Below are 21,671 nucleotides of genomic sequence, written 5' to 3'. Positions count from 1 at the left end.
AGGAGAGGAGAGGAGAGGAGAGGAGAGGAGAGGAGAGGAGAGGAGAGGAGGAGGGCCTGAGCAAGGCACAGGCCTTCCACAGCCCAGGCCATGAAGATGGCAGAGATAGTTGTCAAAGAGGCTGTTCTTACTTCAACAATCAATATAAAAATGGTATCAGCAACTATTGCAATTTCTATCTCTAGTTCTCCCTAGTAAATCAGACATTTTACAGTACTGCCCAAATAGTAGAATATTTATAATGTTTTATTTTTGTTACTGTGAATGAAGAATTTCTCTGGCAATCTTTCTTTCTAGTTCTTAGCAATCAGTTGCTGAATGCTATCTGAGAGTGTTCAGTATCTGATATTTCTCTGTATTAATGACTGGACAAATGAAGCTGATTCTGGGGCACATTGAAACTGTTGTTGCATTACTGCAACCTTGGCAGAAATAAATTGCACTGAGGCAACGCTTCTGGACATGATTTCAGTATAATTTCTTTCTTTGCACTGCAGAACCCTGACATGGTCCTGCCCTAACCTTTCTTTGAGTTAATTCTCCTGCTGAGGGAGTTTAACAGTGAAGAAGGTTTCTGCACTTGCTTGAATGCAGCAGAGAGGAGCTAACGAGCCCTCCTGATCTTCCATACTGACAGGATGCATAGATGAGACTGCAGTGGTAACTTTGCCCGAGCTCTGAACCTCACCAGGCAGGGAGGCACACATCTGGCTTGGCTTCCAGATATTATTGACACCTTAGGGTACCTCAGATCACCCTGGCACAATGTGCTGTGCTGACAGCAGATGTTCAAGAGCATATGATTGTAATATGTCTTACTGTACCTCATTCTGACTTCATTTTGTATTTTATTATGGTGATAAAACAGTATAAGATACTTCCTACAAACAAGCTGATTAAAGTTTTGGTCACAATTAACCTATTAATTGTTTTTGGATGCTTGCAGGAAACTGTCTTAGATAACTCAAATGTTCAAGAAACTTATGACTATTATTTTCAAAATATGTTAAAATGACTATGAGCATACTGCCTGCATTTCATTAATGCTTTTGAGGTGTTCTCATCATTCTGCTCTTTAAAAGTTTAAATCTAACATATCCAAGTCTCTACCACATAATTTTTATTCATATACTGAAAGAAGAAAGCAAGCTTTCTTGTTTTTCCATACTTGATTAGTATCTCAGCTTGAATGAATGACTCAAATAAATCCAAACAGAAGAAAAAAATCACTGCAACTGTGGAGAAGATACAGCTGGCAGAAGCAAACATTTTTCCAGGTGTTAAGTCACCAACTTCCTGCTCTTGAATGGTCAGACTCTTAACATTTCAAGAATAAATACACTCAACTCAAGTATTATTTTTAATTTCACATGAAATGGCCTTCAGTTATTTCAGTAACCTTAGGCCTTCATATAGACTAAGCTAATTCCAAACTTAATTCTAAATTATTTAAATATTTGTTAAGTGTCAGGTTTTGGATCATTTAAATACAGATCTTTTTATCGTTATTTCTGAGAACTAACTTCTGCACATTTATTTTTTGGAAAATGTCAGTTCATTGTTTCTTACCTCTAAGTCACATTGAAATGATACCATTCATTCTGTTACTTTTAAGGTAAGAAGAGCTAAAACTGTGACCCCTAAATAAATATGGTGTGTTTGCAATCCAGAGAGATCATACCCAGTAGCACAGACATGTGCCTTGCACAGTCCAGCAGAACTTTCATGCAGTGTTCGTGTTGGGAAGCTCTTCCTTACACTAGTCTTCAATGATTACTTGCAGATATTTACTTTAGCACATGGCATATAGAACATTAAAAGGGTTTTGAAAATCTCTCAGTTTTTCAACTTCTGAAGGATTATTAACTTCAAAGTGTGAAGAAATGTCGGCCTTCTATGTTTGGAAATGCCAGCAGCCTTTGCATATCCCCACTGCAGTCCCAAGCAACCCCCAGCAGAGAGGAACGATTACTGCCTCAGTGGCGTAAGGATGGCTTTTGATCTCCTAACATATTGGAAATTACTTAAAGGTAAGCCATCTGCTAGCAGAGGAACAAAAATAGATTACATCACACCCTGCTAGAAAGATTGTGTTAAATCCTGTGTATCAAGGCTTTTAATAATTCTATATTAAGTCAGCTAATAGGATTAGGTACACATTTTCCTTAGGCTTTTTCACCAACTATTAACAAAAAACTTTTATTTTTTTTTTTTTGGTAGAGATTTGTAAAATTCACGCATCTTCCATTGTGAATCAAAGGAGTTCTTTCAGGAATTAAACATCTCTTCAGATCACAATTTCTCCCCAAAAGCACTTATAGTAGGAGAGCAGGATGATGCATGGGGAGTGAGAAGAACTCAACACTTTAATTTTTTGTTAACATGGTGAGTGTGAACTGCAAATGTCAGACTGCTCTGCTAGAATGTTGTAACTACTTACATATGATGCAGCCTATCCTTAAAAGATTGTTGAAGACATTGTTAAAAGGCTTTAATCTTTCTGTTTTCTTATTTATTTAGTTATATTTTTTTAAAAGTAAAAGACTTCCAGTTAGGAAAGTTGGTTCAGACTATTCCTGTTTAAACTTAAATTTGGCTAGTATTTCTTTTGAATAGTGATGGAATACTGTAGTCAGAATAGGAGAGCATAAAGTTTGCTATTTTGAGCAAAATAAATGCTCGTCAGACAGTTGTCTTTCATCCCTCACTTGTACGTCCTTCTGGTTCCAGACAGTTCGCAAATTATAAGAGCTGGAACATATACCCAAGTCATTGGGTTTGCACCACTTAGTGGACATTTTCTTCCATTAATTTGTACAATTATTTTGTACGATCATTATAGTTTTGGCTTCTGCAGTATCCTTTGGCAATGAATTTCACAACTTAAGCCTATGTTGTTTAGTAGTTGCTTTCTTTCATTAAAAACTTCTGAGCTCAAAATTGCATAAGGAAGGCTGTTTACAGACTGCTTTTCTTGCCAAAATTAAATAATTTGAAACCAAACCATGCTTGTTGGTCCCATCTTGATTAGAATTTTGTTTTTATACTTGCTGACACTATTTCTTGTACCTTTATCAGCTAAGTTAAGTTTTATTATCTCTCTATGAAATATTTTATTATCTCAACATCTGAAAGAGGGATTACTTCTGCGTGTTTTGATTGTTTGTATTTCAAGTGGACTGATTTGTGAAATTTTCAGTATGTCAAAAGAAGGCATGCTCGTCACCATTAAGAAATCCTGCTGACCAACAAACATTAACAATCCTGCCATAGATTAGAATTAAAAGTACTCAACTGCAAGTGGCATGTTTTTTCTGAGTAATTTATTTAATTAAAAAAAAAATATATATATATATATACCCCCATAAAATAAGGCTATAAGAATACTGAAGCATATCAGTTAAAACCATATTCAAATGTATATTTTCTGAGAAATGCAAGAAAGAAAACCTGATGTCACTGATACTTTCATAAATCTAAACCTCATTTGAAGACCACATTGCCTAGAATGTGAATTAGACCTATAGCATCTCTTTGGGATAAAGAGACCACAATTTGAAAGTCTTGGGACATAGGAAGATCTTGACATTATATAACGGTGTAGTGATGTTCCCTGTTTGTTCTATCCCTTTCCTAAAAATAAAATCTAAATCTTTTACTTGCCTTTTTGACAACTACTCAATACTTACATGACATTTACATTCAGTTGTCCATCTTTGCAACTATATCTTGCACCTCGGAGTAAAGACCACCACAGAGCCTCTATTTTTATTTTTTTTTTTACATAAAGCTAGAATTTTCCCATGCACATTGCTTTAAATTTTTCAACACCGAATTTCCTTCACCATTTTATTGCTCAGTTGCCTAGTGACATAAAATCTGCCTGCAGTCCTCCACATTTGGCCCTTGTCCTTTGATGTTCAGGGTGACTAACTACCATTAGCAAGCTTGACTTGTCCCTTTTCCAAGACATTTTCAATATATCGAACAGTCTCTGAAGAATTCTTTCTGTGGTTTCCCTCCAATGTGAAACTAAACATTTACTCCTACCCTGCATTTTCTGTCTTTCATTCAGATATTCATCTAAAGAAAAATTCCCCTTTAGGCCACAGATGTTAACTTTCTTAAAATCTTTACTGAGAGATTTTGTAAAAAGCCTTTTGGAAATCCAAGTAGATGGTACCTACCAGATCATCCTTATCTACATGTTTTTTTATTTTTCAGTCTATTCTGAATTTATAAAGCAATACTTCACAGGACAAAAACAGAGAGTAGTTCCAGCTGTGTATTATTTCTATTCTTATTAAACATGCTACTGATGTGCGCTGTAGATTTCAGACTCACAGGCCTGTAGTTCCTCAAATCTTCCCTGGAATTATTTCTATAAACTGACATCCCATTTGGCAGTCTCAGTCCTTTTACTAAAGCAGTTTCAGGCAAAAAGTTACATACCCCCAGTAATAACTCAGCTATTGCATCCTTGCATTGTCCTAGAACAACTGCCTGAATAACATCTGCTCTCGGCTATTTTTTACTGTTCATTTGTCCATTTGTTCCTTATCCATTTCTGTAGTCATTTCAATTTCAAAGAGATACTCTGCTCAGTACTCAACAACAGAAAAAATTATTCCTGAATGTGAATGTGAACACTGGTATAATTCATATAAACTCTGAAGTGAGCTTTTCCTTCTGTATCATTACCAGAAAGTGGCCCTGTAGACTAACTGAAAGGCTTCCTGTTTTTAAAAAGTATATTTTTGTAACAGTTTTGTTGACCTTACAGCATTTTCAAATATAAGCTCTCAGAATTTATGATGGTATTTTCCTTGCTTGGATATGATTTAAGGTTTTAGAAGGACACACTTGAGCTGTACAGAGCTCTGTTTTTCTGTTAACTGAGATACTCAACTGGATTTCTTAAAAAACTAGTCTTGCACAGAAAGCAGCTGTAAGAAACTGTTGGCTTTTTCTTCCCTTTCTGATATTTCAGAGTGGTTAAAATTGAACTGTGAGAATTATTCTTACTTTTCTTAAGATAATTCAAGTCTATCTCCATATTAACAGGAAGACTATATTTGTACAATATGTACAATAACACTTTTTTTTTTCTTCTTGTTGTAGATGTTCCTTTTCTTACAGTTTTAGTAAAGCATTAAGTAGTGGAATTTAGACATTTATTTTGCTTTAGGTCTTTGTGATTTTGTCTGTGACTTTTTCTGCTTCATGTTATCTGTCCACTGGTTAATACATATAAATAATTTTTAATATAGACTTGGTTGTCCCCCTTACAAGTTGTATGCTTTTCAAGCTATGGAGTCATACATACTATTATTATATCTCCAAGAATCAATGTGAAGTAGACCATCAGCAAAAAATACTTGTACTTTATTCCAAGTCTGAAAGACCTTCTAACGTGCAGTTTAAAAAACACACAGAATCAAACTCATTTGGTCACAATCAGAATGGAGCCACGGCCATCCAGTCTGTGACAGAACAGTGCAGAGTTAATAGAGAAACTAATGTCATCTTTTACACAAACACCAGGGTTTTGGAAAAAGTTAAACCTGAGTCCTCTGAAATAAACAGTCTTTGAAAGAGTACCCCAGGTCTAAAATTCTGCAGCAGGGCCTGACCAACTTTGGTGCACTGACTCTTGGTCTTTGTGAAGCTCTGAGGTGCCAAGAGGGGGAACTGGACCTCTCATTCAAAAGTACAAATTCAGTTATCCAAATTTTGACCAAAGACTGAATCAACCAAGAGATGTATATGACTAGCAGCTACTTAGGCACTTAAATCTAATGTTTATATATTAATGAGATGCTTAAAACTCCCACTAAATTGCTGCTGACAATTTTAAGTCATCCTTATTTTCAGAAATTACATCACATAATCTTAATGATTTGCAATGTAGATGTTTACATCTGAGTTAGTTGTCCTTAGGTCTTCTTATATTCTGTGGAGAGTAAAGGGAGTTAGTTTCTAAGGAATGATTCATGTGACCTACTTTTGAGGTCTATAGAGCATCCTGTGGACTATACAGTGAGTCCTTGGTGACAAGCTCAGATGTATCTGCCCGCACAGTAGGTGAGCACATTTTTGACAGATGAATTGAAACTCTGTACAACCATAAAACACCTGTGCATAGCAAGTGCCAGGGAATATGTGCTATTTTAAACCTCAAAGAAAAGTCATATTGAAAATTGATGTAAGATAAAAGCAAGCCCATGAGCATTTACTGTGGCTGACATGCAGGGAATTAAGAAGGTGCTCTGTGTGACGTGGATGCACAATGACCCTGGTCATCCTGTGCTGAAGCTGTACAGAGCCCTTGTCAACTCCATGTCTCACTGAGCTGATGGCACTAGGAAACACCACATCTCCCCTGGTGGTGCCAGCACACTAGACAGCCTCCAGGTACCAGATAATCTTCTTAGAAAGCCTAAATATAAGTGGATGCTTGAAATGTCAGAATGCCTGAAATTTAAGCACTGAAATTTTCAGGTCCTGCTAGCTCTAGCTTTAGTGAATTTCAGTATGAAATATTTCTACTGCTTTAATCTCTAGGTCAGAGAATTTAGTGTTGAATTTATCCTAATTTGACTTCACAGATCATGGCTTGTCTGCTATTTATTTCCCATTGGTATATACCTTCTAATACCTAATAATAGATTCTGGAGTACACTGACTTCAGATTTTCAGCAAGTCAAAATGGACTGTGTCTGCTCCCCCCCAAAAAAAAACTGGTAAGAAATTGAGCTGTGGCATTTACAACACTAGTAGATGCAGATGAAAATTGACTGAAGAAGGAGAAGGAATAGCCTGAGTGGTTGAAGTGATCTGCTAGGCAAAAGAGAAGTGTGATGAAGCCTAAGCTTTCCTTTCTAGGCTATTTTTTTATGTGGCTGCACCAAATGATTTTTATCATCATTACACTTCACAAAGTTAAACAAAATAATGGCAGGCAGCTAGTGACATATCCACTATAGAACAGAAAGATTTCTGATATAATTTCACAAGAAAATAGGGTTGTTGTACTTTATTTGTTATTTCTCCTGTTTCTTCACTAGAGGAAGAATTGATATCTTTCTTTAACATAAATGTTGTTAATGGTACTCTGCACTCATACTCATGCAGCTCTCTCTAGAGACAAAAAACCTCATAAAAATGTAGTCCAGATCATCTAGTAGCTGTCTGCTACTCTTTAGGAAAGGCAAAAGACTTGATTTTCCATTTAAATTCACTTAATTTAACAAATCTATACAACTACGAACAAATAGTGCTGTACTGACTCATAACACCTTTAGTACTCCCAGTGACATAAACAGAAACTGCAACTAAGCGATGATGGAAGGATTAGTTCTCTAATCAGTAAATATTGCAGGTTTTGTAACCCTCTACCATGGTCCAATGTTTCTTCCACAAGTGATCATCCACAAGGTCTGGTCCTTGCCTACAGCACACACTCCACATCTCACAACAGGGAAATGTATTCTGTTTTATAAGGCCCTGGGGAATGGAAGAGGCACTGATCTTTGCAAGAACAGAAGACTTCTGTGAAGTGGGATTCTGCCTGGCCTAGAAACTACTGTTTACAGTGGCATTTGGTAATTCATTTGTTACGGAGAATATGTAACTAGAGCAGAGTTACAGGTTTAGATTCAGGTTTATATTTCTTCATGCTTTGACAGAAAGCTAATCAACATCTGAAGCAGTAAACCAAAACTCTAAGGTACTTTTCAGTGCTGCTGGCATTTGTGAAACTTCTCTACATAATGTTCCTTTCATATTGATCCACGCTAGCAATAAGAGTATCCCCCCTGAAGAGTCAAACTTCAGATGTGTTGTGGGTGTATCATTGCATCCCTGAGTCATGGTATTGCACAGCTTTTACATGGATGTGTCAGTGCTACCCCTATTTAGATTCATTTGCTTTAGGGTGCTTTTCTTTCTTTGCCCCAAGACAAAACAGCAGGCAAACCGCTGCAGCTCCCATGCCTTTTGACCTTGCCAAGCTTTGTTAGAGCATCTTATCTTTACACAATACCCACTAGCATGCATAGGACATTAGAATCAGTGTACCAGAAACTCAGTGTAGTCTTGAGTCACAGCACCATAGGCTAAGAAGATATGACATGCATTTCCATATCAAAACAAGAAAAACCTTTATTTCCCCTCTTCACCGATGAATAACATCCCAAAAGGCAAGAATGGCCTTCAGCTAACACAGATCAATTTTCTTTCAGCTTCAATCACCATTTAATTACTGTTGACTTCTTTAACCTTTTTCTCTTCCTTTACGGATTAGATTCCTTTATACTCTATTGCCATTTACTTTCTCTGTGACATAAGCAAACTTAAAATGGTATGATAAAATTTCAAATTTTTCTTCTTCCTTCCTACTCTTTATGTTCAATTTACTTCAAAAACCAAATTGTTTATTGAGGAGAAAAATATTTTTAATGAATCATCTTTCAACTTTATCTTTGTCCAGTATCTAGACGTCATTTGATTTTAGCAAGTAATTGCTCGTATGACTGAATGGCAAGCTGGATAAATGTACTAGCTTTTCACCTCTTAGCATTTTAGGAAAAAAAACATCCACATAGTAGTATGTATTTGATGCAGTAAGTTTTGTTGACTTATTTTCCTCTTCAGCAGATATTCCACATTTCATTAACTGAGCCAGACAAAGATTAGTGAAATTAACAGTTTTTATCAGAATAAAAGCCATTGTTCAGCGGACACAGTAAATGAAGGATTTCTCTGCTAATGGCTATAGAACAGGCAGAATATTGGGCAGAGGTCCTCCAACCAAAAACCAGATCATTCCTTTGTCGCATTCCTTCTGCTGGGTCAGATCCATATATATATATGGAGGAACTGGTATAATTCAGAAGAGAACATGAATCCCTGTATTCTTCAGGTCAATCTTTTTCAATACCTTCAACTTGACATGGAATTAAGATACTTTGCTTTCTAGCACCCAAAATTTGGCTTCAGGACTCTTAGAATTGCACATATACCCACTCCTTGGTGAAGCTGCACATATCAAACACCACCTATGCAGAGGTAGGACCAAGGGAATTAGACAGTAAGCTGGGGAGCAGACTGATTTGTTGTTTGTATATTCCTAGGGTCCAGAGGAAGGAGTGGAACTTTAAGTATTACCAACCACAGTGCAACTTCTTGTGAATGCATTATCACAGATTTCCTTAAGAAAACTTTTATGTTTGTCTTGATATTTTTTTTCAAAACATTTATCCTTGAATTTCTGATTAACTTGGAGTAATTGTGTTTCAAGAAATACAAAATAGGAGATGATATTAGAAAAATGAGGGTGCTCTGGGGTACGTGGTATTATCATCAGTAAGTTTGATTTTTATACATCCTTTGCGTATCACAATTAATGGAGATAAAAATAGTGTTCCCTCATGGAATCTTAGCATTGATGTCAATTAAAGCTATTTCCTTTTTTTTTTTTTTTTTGCTAAATATCTTGAGTGGAAAAGACATATATATTTGTTTCTCCTTGTGCTTTCAGCAAGTAAAAATGAGTGTAAAACAAGGCATAAAAAAGTAGAAATTGTTACTTTCGTTATGCTACATAATACTTTTCTTCCATTTATTAAAGACATTTTTTATTTATGACAAACATTTTTGATTCAGTTACAGTAAAGTAAGGCAAATGAAGAAAATACTTAAAAATAATTTTATGGAATAAAACACATGAAATACAGATGAGAAAACAAAGTGTAATCCTTTTGGGTCATCTAGTCCTTGTTTTTTTTTTTTTGGTGAAGTGTATTTCTGTACTCTGTATACTGCTTCACTACGTGCTTAAATATACACATATACACATAGATAGATAGATAGCAAATGATGTAGCTTTCATATCCTTAAGGTGAGGATTTTAGGTGATATTTTGAATTCCAGCTACCTACCTGCTTCAAAGACTGGCAACTGTGACTTAGATGGTTTTAATTATCTGAAAACACTATACATGACCTGTGACATCTTATATCAATAACATCATTTCCAAATATAAGATGTCAATGAACATTAGAGATTAAGTGAAAGTGTACATACCCAAGTTTAAAAACATCAATAAAATGGTTTGACTCTAAACTACGTAGACGTGATAGAATGACCTTTACAAAAAGCCATCAATTTTAGCTAAAACAGTTGGAATTTGTTGTGTTGGTTTAGAAAATTTAGACCTTTCTACAGTGAGTCATTTTATTTATATAACTCGGTCATATTGTCCACAAAGGTAAAGAGCCTAGTAAACCAAATCTTCAGCCATTCCATTTCATCCTATCCTCTCATATGTACCTTAGGAAAAACAGGAAAGGATATCTATTGTTTACATATTTTATACATAATTTTTAGAATAATTTTTTTTTTTTTTTTTTTTTTTTTTTTTAGTTTGGCACTGGAAAATGTTAAATAAATTGCCATCAGACTTGAATGATTTTATCCTCAGAAAGTCAAGAATTGCACGCTATTTTTATGGTACTATAATACCTGCTTGGAACTACTAAGAAATTACTTTAAATTCTGAAATATTTTTTAAAATGTTAGGGCTTTTGTTTTTTGTTTCTGTAAATTAACACATTATCTCAAGATTTCAGCTAAAATGCCTTTGATTGTTCTTTAAAGCCATTTTATTTTGGGGAAAAATCAGGAATGACCTAAAGGAGATGACTGGATCTTCCTGTGTTTATATATTTCCTTAAATGATCAAAAGTTCAAAAAAGATTACTAATTTCAAATATCAGTACAAAGACTAATAGTGCCAATTAAGTCCTTGTACAAGATATTCAGTCTTCTAATATCTACAATCGTATGTTAAATGTGATTTATGTCACAGCTATTAATATTTACAGTGTAAATGATTTGAAACAATTTTATCTGTTTTTGTTTGTTTAAATATTTTTCAATTGTTACTTTATCCAAATAGGGCCTGAACATCCCACATAAATCTGAAACCAAACATATTGTAGCCCTGGAATAAGAGAAAATGTTAAATATGATCTGATGGATGAAGATATGGGAGACAAAGGGACAAATCTTTATAGACTGAATCATGTTCAGAAAAGATATGTGTGAGCCTACCACAAGAAAGTGTCAGTGACTATTCCTCGGAAAGAGAGAATGTACTGTATATTTGTGACATTCCTGACACTCTGCTCATTCACCCTTGCCATGTCTACACAATGCTTTACATTTCCAGTTCTTGATGCTTTGAACTAAGGTATATCAGAAGAAAGAGCTATGTCCTCCACGTATCCTTGGGCCATGTCTTTCTTCAGAGTTGGTAAAAAGTGATAGCAGTGTCGGTATGAAGGAATTCTAGGGCTGATCTTCGTTTCTAAACCAGAAGAAATGCACAAAAACTTCACAGTGAACACCTTTTATATCCTAATAGTGTGCAATCAATCCTTACGCGAGCTTTGCAAAAAATTAGTTGGAAGCTGTAATGATTTACACTTTTGCCACTGCGTGCTTCATCGGCTGTATGACTTTCTGCTTATTACTTCTAAAATTTTATATAGTAGTTCATTAAAAAAAAAAATAAATAGTTGTTGCTCTCATTTTAGTCTGGATAGCTCACAGAAAACCGAGCCCAGGATATGAAGCAATTGAAGAGGAAAAATTGAAGGTCAGCTTATAACTTCATCTACGCAGACACTGAAGCTGTTACTTACAGTCAGTTTTTACCTGGAACTTGAAATCTGCATTTGTTTTCTCCTCATTTTGAAACTCATTATTTTCTGAGTAGACTGTTCCTTTTTTTTTTTTCATATCATCAACATAATGATTCATACTGAAGAAGAAGTTAGCTTAGTCAAGTTAAACAGTAATTTTCAGTGGAAAGGATTAAAAATTAGGCTTGCTTGATAGAAGTCAAAATCAAAGGTTAAGAACAATGGGGCAGATTGCCCTTTAACATTAACTATTGAGATGGCAGGGATAACTGAAGAGAGAAAATATTGTTTATGAATACCATATGTTTCAAAACTGTTGACTCCAGGTAGAAGAAAAAATTCTTGTCCTATACTCACTGCACAGTATTAGTAAATGAAGCCTAGCACATATTTGGCCAAAATATAAGCCAAGTATGCTGCTGCTATTACTGCTTATTATTATTATCCAAGACTTCTAACCATACAAAAGTACTGTTCTTCTTTCATGCTGCTGATATATTTCCTTCTCCTATAACACTATTTATACCCTTAGATAAACTTAAGGATTCTGAGTACACTCTTTAAAACCCACCATCCTACAGCAGAACAGTCACTGAAAAATCGCCAGATGTTCACGTTATTTGCTTTCTAGCTCCCCTGCATCATTTGTACTAGACATTATCTTATTTTGCAGACTTCTGCAGCCTGTTCTAATGCTACCTCTTTCTAACCACGCCATGTGAGATTTTCAAGCAATCAAAAATGCAATACAAATATATTTGTTTCCTGTATCCTGCTTGGTAATATAAATATTCATGCAGCTGTCTGGAATTCCTCTGTTTAGAGAAACAAGACTGAAAAATAGTGGAAACTATCGTACCTCCATGAACACATCCCCTATCTCATTCCTGGAGCATTAGTGCATACAAAGATGCAAATACTCTTGTAAATCTATGATCCATACATCTCACTGGAAGCCACTTACAGATCTTATTTCTATAATATGATACACTGCATTTTTGGATACTTTGCCTTACCTATTTTAGCTATTGACTAGGTTATGCAGTGTATAGAAGAAGCACTGTATTAAATTGATTTCACTGAGAATAGGAACTTCAGGTAACAACAACGCCTGAAAAAACTCTTTTGATACTATACATCAATTGAGTTGAAAAGCAGCACTTTATTCATGAAAAAAAAGAAGTAGCAGATCTCACTCAAAGAAAGAGATTGATGGGGTGGGATAACAGAGCGAACAGAAGGGCCACCTGTTCTCATTAATTCAGTGTTTAGTATTAACACAGTCCTATTACAAGGGAGAATAAAAATACATAGTGAACACATTTCAAACCATGTTCACCATGGAAAAAAGAGGAAATAATAGTAGCATGATGGTTCATGTAATACAAGATTTGGAAAGCTAGTGCACTCACAAATAAGAACTGATTTACTGCTCTAAGCGTGAAAGCAAAGGTATACAATTGTTATGTTCATATTGCCAAGTTCTTGTTTTGTATAGAATCTACTTTTAGCAGTTGCTAAAGGTCAAATGCTTTTAGATGCGACGTCATATACCAGGCTTCTCTGATAATTGAAAATTAAACAGTTCTCTATGCACATAAATTAGAGATCTTCTTTTGTCATGCAGGAAACTCCCATATCTACATATTGTAAACTATTGTATGGTTTACAATTAGCTGATGAGCTAATGGACAATGCATTGGTTGGAAATCCATGGACATTTTATTAATGGATTACTCCTATGAGAGCTTACAAACACTCGTGTTTTTTCTTCAGACTTTTAGGCACATGAATCACAAAAGGAGCATATAAACAGTTCCAAAGCATAACATGAAGCTAGAGAAGAAAGCAAACTGTTACAATAATAAATCTCTTAGCCATACACAGAAGTATTATGTGTACTTTTTTGTAAGTGGGAAAAAAAAAAAAAAAAAAGTATTCTGTAAATGCAAATTTGACATTTGACTTTATTTAACTTTCTGCTTGACCTGAGTAGGAAGGAAAGAATTACAAAATACAAAAAACTCAGGTCTCAACTATACGCATGAAATTAGAGAATGGTGATCTGAATGTACTGCTTTGAGCCTTTCGTGGTCTCCACTTGGCACGTCCAAAGCCTTCCCATCATCTTTCAAAATCTAATCACTGCACATCATTCAAAAAACATAGAGCATATCTTTTTTATAAGAGAAAGATATATTGCTTAATTCAAATAGAGAGATGGTAGCTTGTTTTGTTTTCTTGTTATTTGAGGCTAGAGAAAAAGAAAAAAGAAAAAAAAAAAGGGATAATGTTTTCAGCTGGATTTCAAAAACACACCAGCAAAATCTGGCATGAATGTTTTTTGCTGGATTAGTATGGATGAGTGTTTATATGTAATCTGTCATTTACTTCTATAAACCCATATTTAGCATGCAAGTAGATACTTGCGTGTTGTCAGGGGACTCTATTTCTATAGTTGGTCAAACCAAAACCCTGATGTACACTGTGATGAGAAGTGCTGTCCAGAAAACTGCATCCAAATTCTGCAGCTCAAATCTATTTCTAAAGAAGTGGTATCAGTTTTCCAAGAAGGTCACTCCCATTAAAGACTGTGGTTTTGTTGCAATCACGTGGAATACTTATTTTATAATTCAGTATTTTATTTAATTTTTTATTTTATTGTTTCCCTCTCTATGGCTACATTCACATTTTCTTCCTGGACTCATTTCTTGTAATTTGAAATATTCTTTTTATGTTTTATTTTTGAGATTTAATCACTACTTCTAACTGAACATCAGCATAACTAACTAAGTGTGGGTCAGCAGGATTTGCCAGTTTCAACCAAGAGGGATAATTTCTGTACATGGATCCAGAATGGAATGTGTTTCCTTAAACTTGGGTTACAGAAAAGACAGAAAGAATTTCTGTTTTCTCCTCTCATAAATACAGTTTTGTTAATTGTTACTCTGTTATTGATATCATAGTGTTATATTGGGCCATAAGAATGCAAATGAGTTTCAGGGACAATTTAATAGCACAGAATCTTTGAGATTTGATCCCTTGGAGTTCTCAGCTCACCGCTGTGCGATGCTCATCTCATCTCTCTCATCTCATGAGACCTTGGAAGCTCAACAGCCATGTAAGTCTATATAAAGCACTGCCTCTATTTGAAAAGACCAATCATTCCATCATCCAGTCAGTTAAATAGTTGGGAGGATGATCTTTGTTGGCTGCACATTATGTTTAGTGTAGTGACTGTTTTTATTATTTTTATTGTTATTTTTATTTTTTTAATGAGGTATTTATTAGTTGTCTAAAGTCAGGTTAGATGGAGCTTATCATCAAAGCCATCCTAAATGTAAAAAAATGAGTTTGGGTAGTGTAGGGTTATAAGCTCTGCGTCTAAAGAGTTTTAATCACAAAGTAGTTGTGATTTTGAACTGCAGTTTTCACAGGTCTACATTTACATGCATTTACTATGCTGTCTGCCACTTCCAGCGAATGTGGGACAAGGTGAGATGCGCAGGGAGGTTATAGTTGTGTCTGCCCAGAGTGCCTGCCCACCAGCCCCCCAGCTCTGCCTGGCTCTGCCCACCAGCCCCCTACACGGGAAAGCTGATGGCTCCTCTGTCACCTTGGCATGTCTGCCCTTGTTCAGTTTGATCAGATGTCTGCTTGCAAGCTTGGGAAAGATAAATTTTCTGAAGCTGCTTTTAATGCAGCATTTCCTAATGCCCGGGAATGCGAGGGACCCCACTTAACACAGTGCAGTTAAAAGGCTTATTTAATTTTTGGCTATTATCTTGAAGGACTCAATTTTGCAGTATGAGTAATGGAGAATTACAGCTATCTGGAAGTACAGCTGTCTTTATCTGCTTTCAGTAGCACTTACAAGCAAGTTACTGCCTCATTACCAAACCTGAAGCCTGAGATTTACTTGCTCAGGGACAGAATGATCATGCCCAATGTCAGGTGAAGGACACTTGCTTTCATTATATTTCCCTTGTCTCTTGTATTATTCACATATTTCCTATTCTTTAATGTCTCTTCTCTTGATTATTAATGTATGAAGAATGCTGGCTGCACAGTTCAGAACATGACAACACCTGAGAAACCCCAAAGAAGCCAAGTGTTGCTATGTGTTATTTATAGGGTTTCAGATTTTTCTGTATTTCCCTCAATTTCTGGGGTTTTATAATTAAGGAGAGAAATGCTGCAAACTCAGATTCAGATGGTGAAGGAGGCTCCAGAGCTCTACACTTGACCTATTTATGCCAGAATGTCTAATCACTAAAAAATTCTTGTTGTAGGGGGTCAGAGGCTTCATGTATTAATGCACAAAGTCATGGGATTGAGCTGAATAATTTATTAATTGCTTTTGCGCGTCACACATAGCACTTTTTTGGGGAGTGAAGTGTCGATAAAGTAAAACATCTGAGTCATTTAAACTCAGTTTAAGAATGAAAGGGTAAAATGACAAGTGATTCCTTCCACAATTTAAATGATTGAGAATTTGAACTGGTGTTTTGAGTTCACCACAGATTCCCTGTTTTAGCTGTTGTCCAGCATTGTCATTGGACCGCATGACTGGAGGGAAATCAGCACAGTGAAACAGTCTAAAGCGGACTAATAGAACTAATTCTCAAGACAATGGGATTGTGTCTGCCACTCAAGCAGTGTATGTGAGCTTGAGTATGTCTGGATCTCCATTTTAAATTTCTGTTTATGTTATTTTTTGGCGCAAATATGAATGAGAGAAGAAGGAAAGCATTTGTCTTACAATTAGGATGCATTTTGAAATCTTAAGGTAACATTGCTTGGGCAGCATTTAACCTTAGTTTGGACAGGCAGCCAAAGTGCTCACGAGACTTTTGAGGTTTTTCTATTGATGCTCATGGCTCTCCGTCCTTTGCTCAGAACAGTGATCTTCAGAGGGCGGAGCACTTCATTTGGAAGGCTTTTCCCACAGCCTTTTCCCCACTGTCTAGCTCTAGTTGGCCTCACAAAGCCATTATGGGAGGGAGCTGCCCCTCAGTAGCTTCTGGAAAAGGCCAGAGCAGATGAGAAACTGCAATTACAGCTTATTGTCTGAATATATTCCTGTATTTAGTGACTGCAAAAGAAATTTGCTTAAAGAATACATGTGATCCCTCATTGATTTCCATCTTGTGTAAACTAATAAAATATGCATTCAACTTTTTGCTATTTCAAAGCCCACTAAAGATAGTTCTTTGAAAATATACTTCGCTTTTTATTTTAGATAATGCCATTAAAAATAGACAGAAGAATGTAAAATGTATATACAGGGCTGTGATTGCTGAACAGTTTGTTTAAGTTAGCAAAACTCTATATTTTATTGTTGTACAAATAATTCAGAACTGTTTGGATTACGAAACTAAATATAAAATGGAAACTGTAAAAAGTCATGATGAAACAAAGTGGGATTAAAAAATACCTCTCAGTAGCCTTCTGTACACCTTAAAGACAGAACGTTCCACCAGCAGAGTAAAACTGTCTCTCGTGTCATTCCTAGAGAGACTTTGGAATCTTTCTGTTTTCTCATCTTCTTGTTTTTTCTTATAATATTTTAAGATTACTTTTTGTAGAAAAGTTCATTAACTATCATATATCAGATTTTACTTCTGTTCAGAAATTGCATGCCAGCAACTCACAATACTTTTTCTATTACCCTAAGTTTTTGAGGGTCTTTGTGAAAATAATTAAATACTATGAAGGAATTGCAAACTATTTGTGCATTGTTCACAGAAACCTACACTTGGTCTGTGTGATTGTTTGTTTCACCACTGTCGTCTTGTTTCTTTCCTAATCTGGATGACGGTACCTGAAAAATATGTAAAAAACCCTCAAGGATGAGCTCCAGCACAAAGATTTGAGTTGTCTTATGAATTGTGTTAAATGTGACAGCAAACTCCAAACTCAGCCTGGAAAGTTTCCACTTCATGGGAGAAGGCACAAGTCCAACAACAGGCATGTGTAATGACATAGTTAGCAGAATGAGACTCTCTAGGATGCCTTGATATGAGTTTTTGGAGGCTACTTTTTCATCTAACATTTTATATTAATATAATAATTTTCATGCTGACGTTACACATGCACCCAGGCCACATTGCCCACCATCCCATGCTGTCCAAATGATACCTACTGCTTCAGATCAACTAGCTACCAATCAAATAAAAAGGGAAAGTGGTTTCTGACTACCAGAACACAAAAGGGGCACTAAAAAGCAGTCAGCAACTTCAAAAGGTGCTCTGCTAAACTGGGTAATTCCAGCCTACAACAGGAGTCTGCATTATATCAGACACAACTTTTCATTTATATGATTGCATTTATTCAGGCCATTCTTCATGACAGCATTCATTTCCTGCTTCTCAGACCTGCCCTCTTCTCATCCTGTATCACTCATCAACCTGTTCTATTTTGTGTGTCAAAATGACTAATGAAAACGTTAAAATCAGTCCTGAAACTAAACTTTGAGAGGCATCCCTGGCAGCTGTTTATTGGTACTTCTCCTTGCACCAGGACCCTTTGCCATCTACCTTTGAGCCATCTCTCTATCTATTTTAAAATTCATCTGTTACCTCTATGCTCTTTGTCTTAACTGATTGTTTTCTATGTGACATAACGTGAAATGCATCTTGAATACGAGATCAAGTAATTCTATTATTTAGTGATTATTTTATTCTTTTTAAAGCAAAACTCTTACCTTGAAAAGGAAACGTTATTTTGGCATGCTCAGTCTTTGGTAAACCTGTTTTTACTTTATCCCATCTTCAATGAGAGGAGCAAATATGAGGTGAAAAATGGAAACCTCATTTGTTTGGAAAACATTATGCCATCATAATCAATATCATTACCTTCCAAATTTACCATTTTCTTTATTTTCAGGTTTCATACGTGAAGAATTTCAACACAGTGATCCAGCAGATTAAACTCTCACACTTCTCTGTTCTTGGCCTGAAAGCTGAAAATGAATAAAGAAAATGTGTAGTGAGGTGAGATGCAAATGTTAGATAGTTTTAGTGCTTGTAGAACTTCCAAATCTTGATTTGTAATATCAGAAGCAGTTAAACAGTTTAACAGTTATCTTTCTCTGCCACTAACTGGAAAAAATAATGTGTTGAACGTAAGTGAATGCTCACTGCCTATGTATACCTGTGTAAGAATCAATAAATGTTTTGCAGTTCTTCATTCACAATGAGAAAATTATAATCAATGGGCATTTTAGAAACAGAAGTTAATTGTACACTTCAGCGAGATGATACAGATAAGTAATGGCTTCAGGCAGACAACTACTCCTCTATTTATAGCTAGATAGCTGAGGACAGAAGAAAGGGAAGTGAGTGGGAGAGAAAACAAATCCCCAAATAATAGCTAGTGATTGCTTCTTGGTGACACATCCTTTTCTATTTTATTTTCATTCCTCTCTTTACCACAGGACCTCTTCTGGAAATTATACTTTTCAGGTTCCATCTACCTGGCCCCCCTGAGGCAGCCACCAGGCCTCAGTGCCCACTGGAGAACAAGTGGCCCCGCTGGGCCCTGCTGAGAATTGATGCGAGGCTGAGGTTGGTGCCCTGCACCAGCCAGGAAGCTCTGGATGTTCATGTGGATCTAGCTCTGACCTATTTTAGGTGTTTACATCTCAGTGAGTGAGTCATACCCACTATCTTTTGTTTCTGTAATTCTCCATAATAATGAGACTATCTCACATGATCAAAGGCAGTTTTTCTGTCAGCCCTTCCAAGGTGAGAGGTGTGCCATAATGACTAGCAAGACAGAAGTCATGGGTGCAGGAGAGCTAAAAGTGGTTCTGTACAGACAGGTGCTGCAGTGAACCTAAGATGACTCTGGTTGACAAATTCAGTTCAGCTCACTCTGGAATCTGTAAACACAGATATTGGCTGAAACCTCATCTGACTCTTCCTGGCAATGAAGTCTTGGAAAGGCATCCGTTTGTTACTGGAAACCTCCTGGGAAGCATTGCTGATTGAAATTCTAACCAGGACGTGTATAGAAGGAATAGCAACAACAGGAAGTATTTTTAATCCATATTTTAATCCAATAAAGTAACTGCAGCACCAGCTCTGACACTGCAGAAACAAAATAATGATCTGAGCTTGGCCCTGGGGAGAGCATGCAGGCTTGGCTTACCTGGGCACATAGAAATGTGTAAGAGAAGAAAGAGACAGTGTGGATTCTGTGCAAGAGATTGCATTGCTGTCCGACTTGCAGATGCAGTAATATTTTTTACACTGTGACAGTGAATGAGTGAGCTGATACCAGAATATCAGATTCTTCTCCCCTTGCTTTTCCTTTCCCTTTGGCCTGTTGTGTTGCAAAGTTCGAGAACCTCATACTATACTGTGATCTACCTCATGCTAGCTGGTAACTCAAGATGACAGAGACAGTGCTGACACAATGGAGGCCAGGACTGTTCTGCAAGGCCAGGACTGCTGCTGTGATCTGGGCAGCTTCACAGAAAGCTGCAGTCACTGCAGAGGCAGGAGGAGGACACCAACAAAATGCTTAGGAAGGACATTCTTTTGGGTCACCTCACACTGGGCAGCACATTTTGGGGCTTAAAGAATGACTGACAGGCAGAGTAAAAGGACTGGGCTGCTGCAGATATGGCCCCTTCTGATCAGAACAAATACCACTCCTGCTGATGGAAAACATTTTCTAATACTAATAATGAAACACGAGGTTTGCAGGGAATGACTCACAAAGGCTCCAGTACCAGAGATGACACATGCACTTAGCACGCTCTGAAGGGTGAGGAGGATGAAGAGTTGACTGGAATACATTTGAAATTCTCTCCTCTCTCTGTGGGTGTATGATTTTAACAAAACTAGTCTTCATTACTTTTTCTACATTCACATAAACACTATCTGCACAAGAATGTAAACAACAGTAATAAAGTGAAATCTTGGAAGCAGGACAGCTCCTGAAGAGTGCCAGCTTTGTAAAAACATGCACGTGTACACAGTCCTGCAAATTGCAGCCTGTACCAAGGGGCCTCTGATCTGGCCAGTCTGCCAGTGACTTACAGGCTGACATGCAGGCAGGTGAATAATGGAGGGCCTCCAGTGGATGAGGACTGGCCACCAACATGAATACTCATGTCAAGGTAGAGGAGTGCGGGCTATGGGAAAGGAAGACAGTACAATACAACATAACCTTTCTCAACAGTTGTTTTAGCAATGGCTTTGCATACATCTTTATTCCTCCATGAGGCAACTTGGTCCCTCCTGTTCTCTTTTGATAGAGGATTCCAGACAGATACCTGCATGGATCCAGCCACAAGCTACAGCGCAGTGCTGCAGCTGTAGCCCGGTGGTGTTGATATCCAGAGCAGACAATCAAAGAGGCTGTGATCTTTGAATAATAATTTGTGACTGAGTGATCCAGAAATCAGCACCATCATTCTTCATACAGAGGCTTAGAATCTGTGAAAACACATGAGAGCAGACCTGCAATCATGAGCAGCATAGAGAATGGGGACCAGATCAGCTGCGAAAAGGATCAGGAAGTCCCACACGATACTGAAGTTCACCTGGTTGGTCCTGGCCTGTATCCCCTTGCAGTGTGGCATCCAGCTCACTTGATACTGGGGAGGGTGAGAGCATACGGAAGAGATATTTTGCAGTGCTGCTTCTCCAGGGTGTGGTGGGGAATCTCCACAGGGAGCCAAGGCCATTCCAACCTCTACCAACTTAGTGCAGGAGGGTGAGATGGGTGAGGCTGGCCCATAGACCTCTGACATCATGTTACACAATGGAAAGAAAAGCATCTTGGAGAGAGGAATGTGAAATCTTTTCAATATCAACCACAATTAAGACTCACAAAATCCCTATTGACTATTCTGTGTGGCCATGGTCCTAATAAGTATTAGGATTTATTTTTCACTTTCTGAAGAGAGTTAATTTTGTTAACACAAGAGCATGCAGTAATAAATGACTG

General features: G+C 36.8%; 1 long non-coding RNA gene across 2 annotated transcripts in view; it reads left to right on the top strand.

Annotated features, from left to right (window-relative positions):
- LOC107309067 overlaps positions 1–18,906 on the top strand; it is a 112,772-nt gene extending 93,866 nt beyond the window's left edge. For both annotated transcript variants that reach the window (XR_001553061.2, XR_004306395.1), the window contains exon 4: positions 18,597–18,906. This is a non-coding gene — a long non-coding RNA (uncharacterized LOC107309067). The remainder of the gene's footprint in view (positions 1–18,596) is intronic.
- The last annotated feature ends 2,765 nt before the right edge of the window (positions 18,907–21,671 follow it).

This window comes from Coturnix japonica, chromosome 2, assembly GCF_001577835.2.
Source record: "Coturnix japonica isolate 7356 chromosome 2, Coturnix japonica 2.1, whole genome shotgun sequence".
Lineage (NCBI taxonomy): Eukaryota > Metazoa > Chordata > Aves > Galliformes > Phasianidae > Coturnix > Coturnix japonica.
This window is presented reverse-complemented; position numbering and strand designations above follow the sequence as displayed.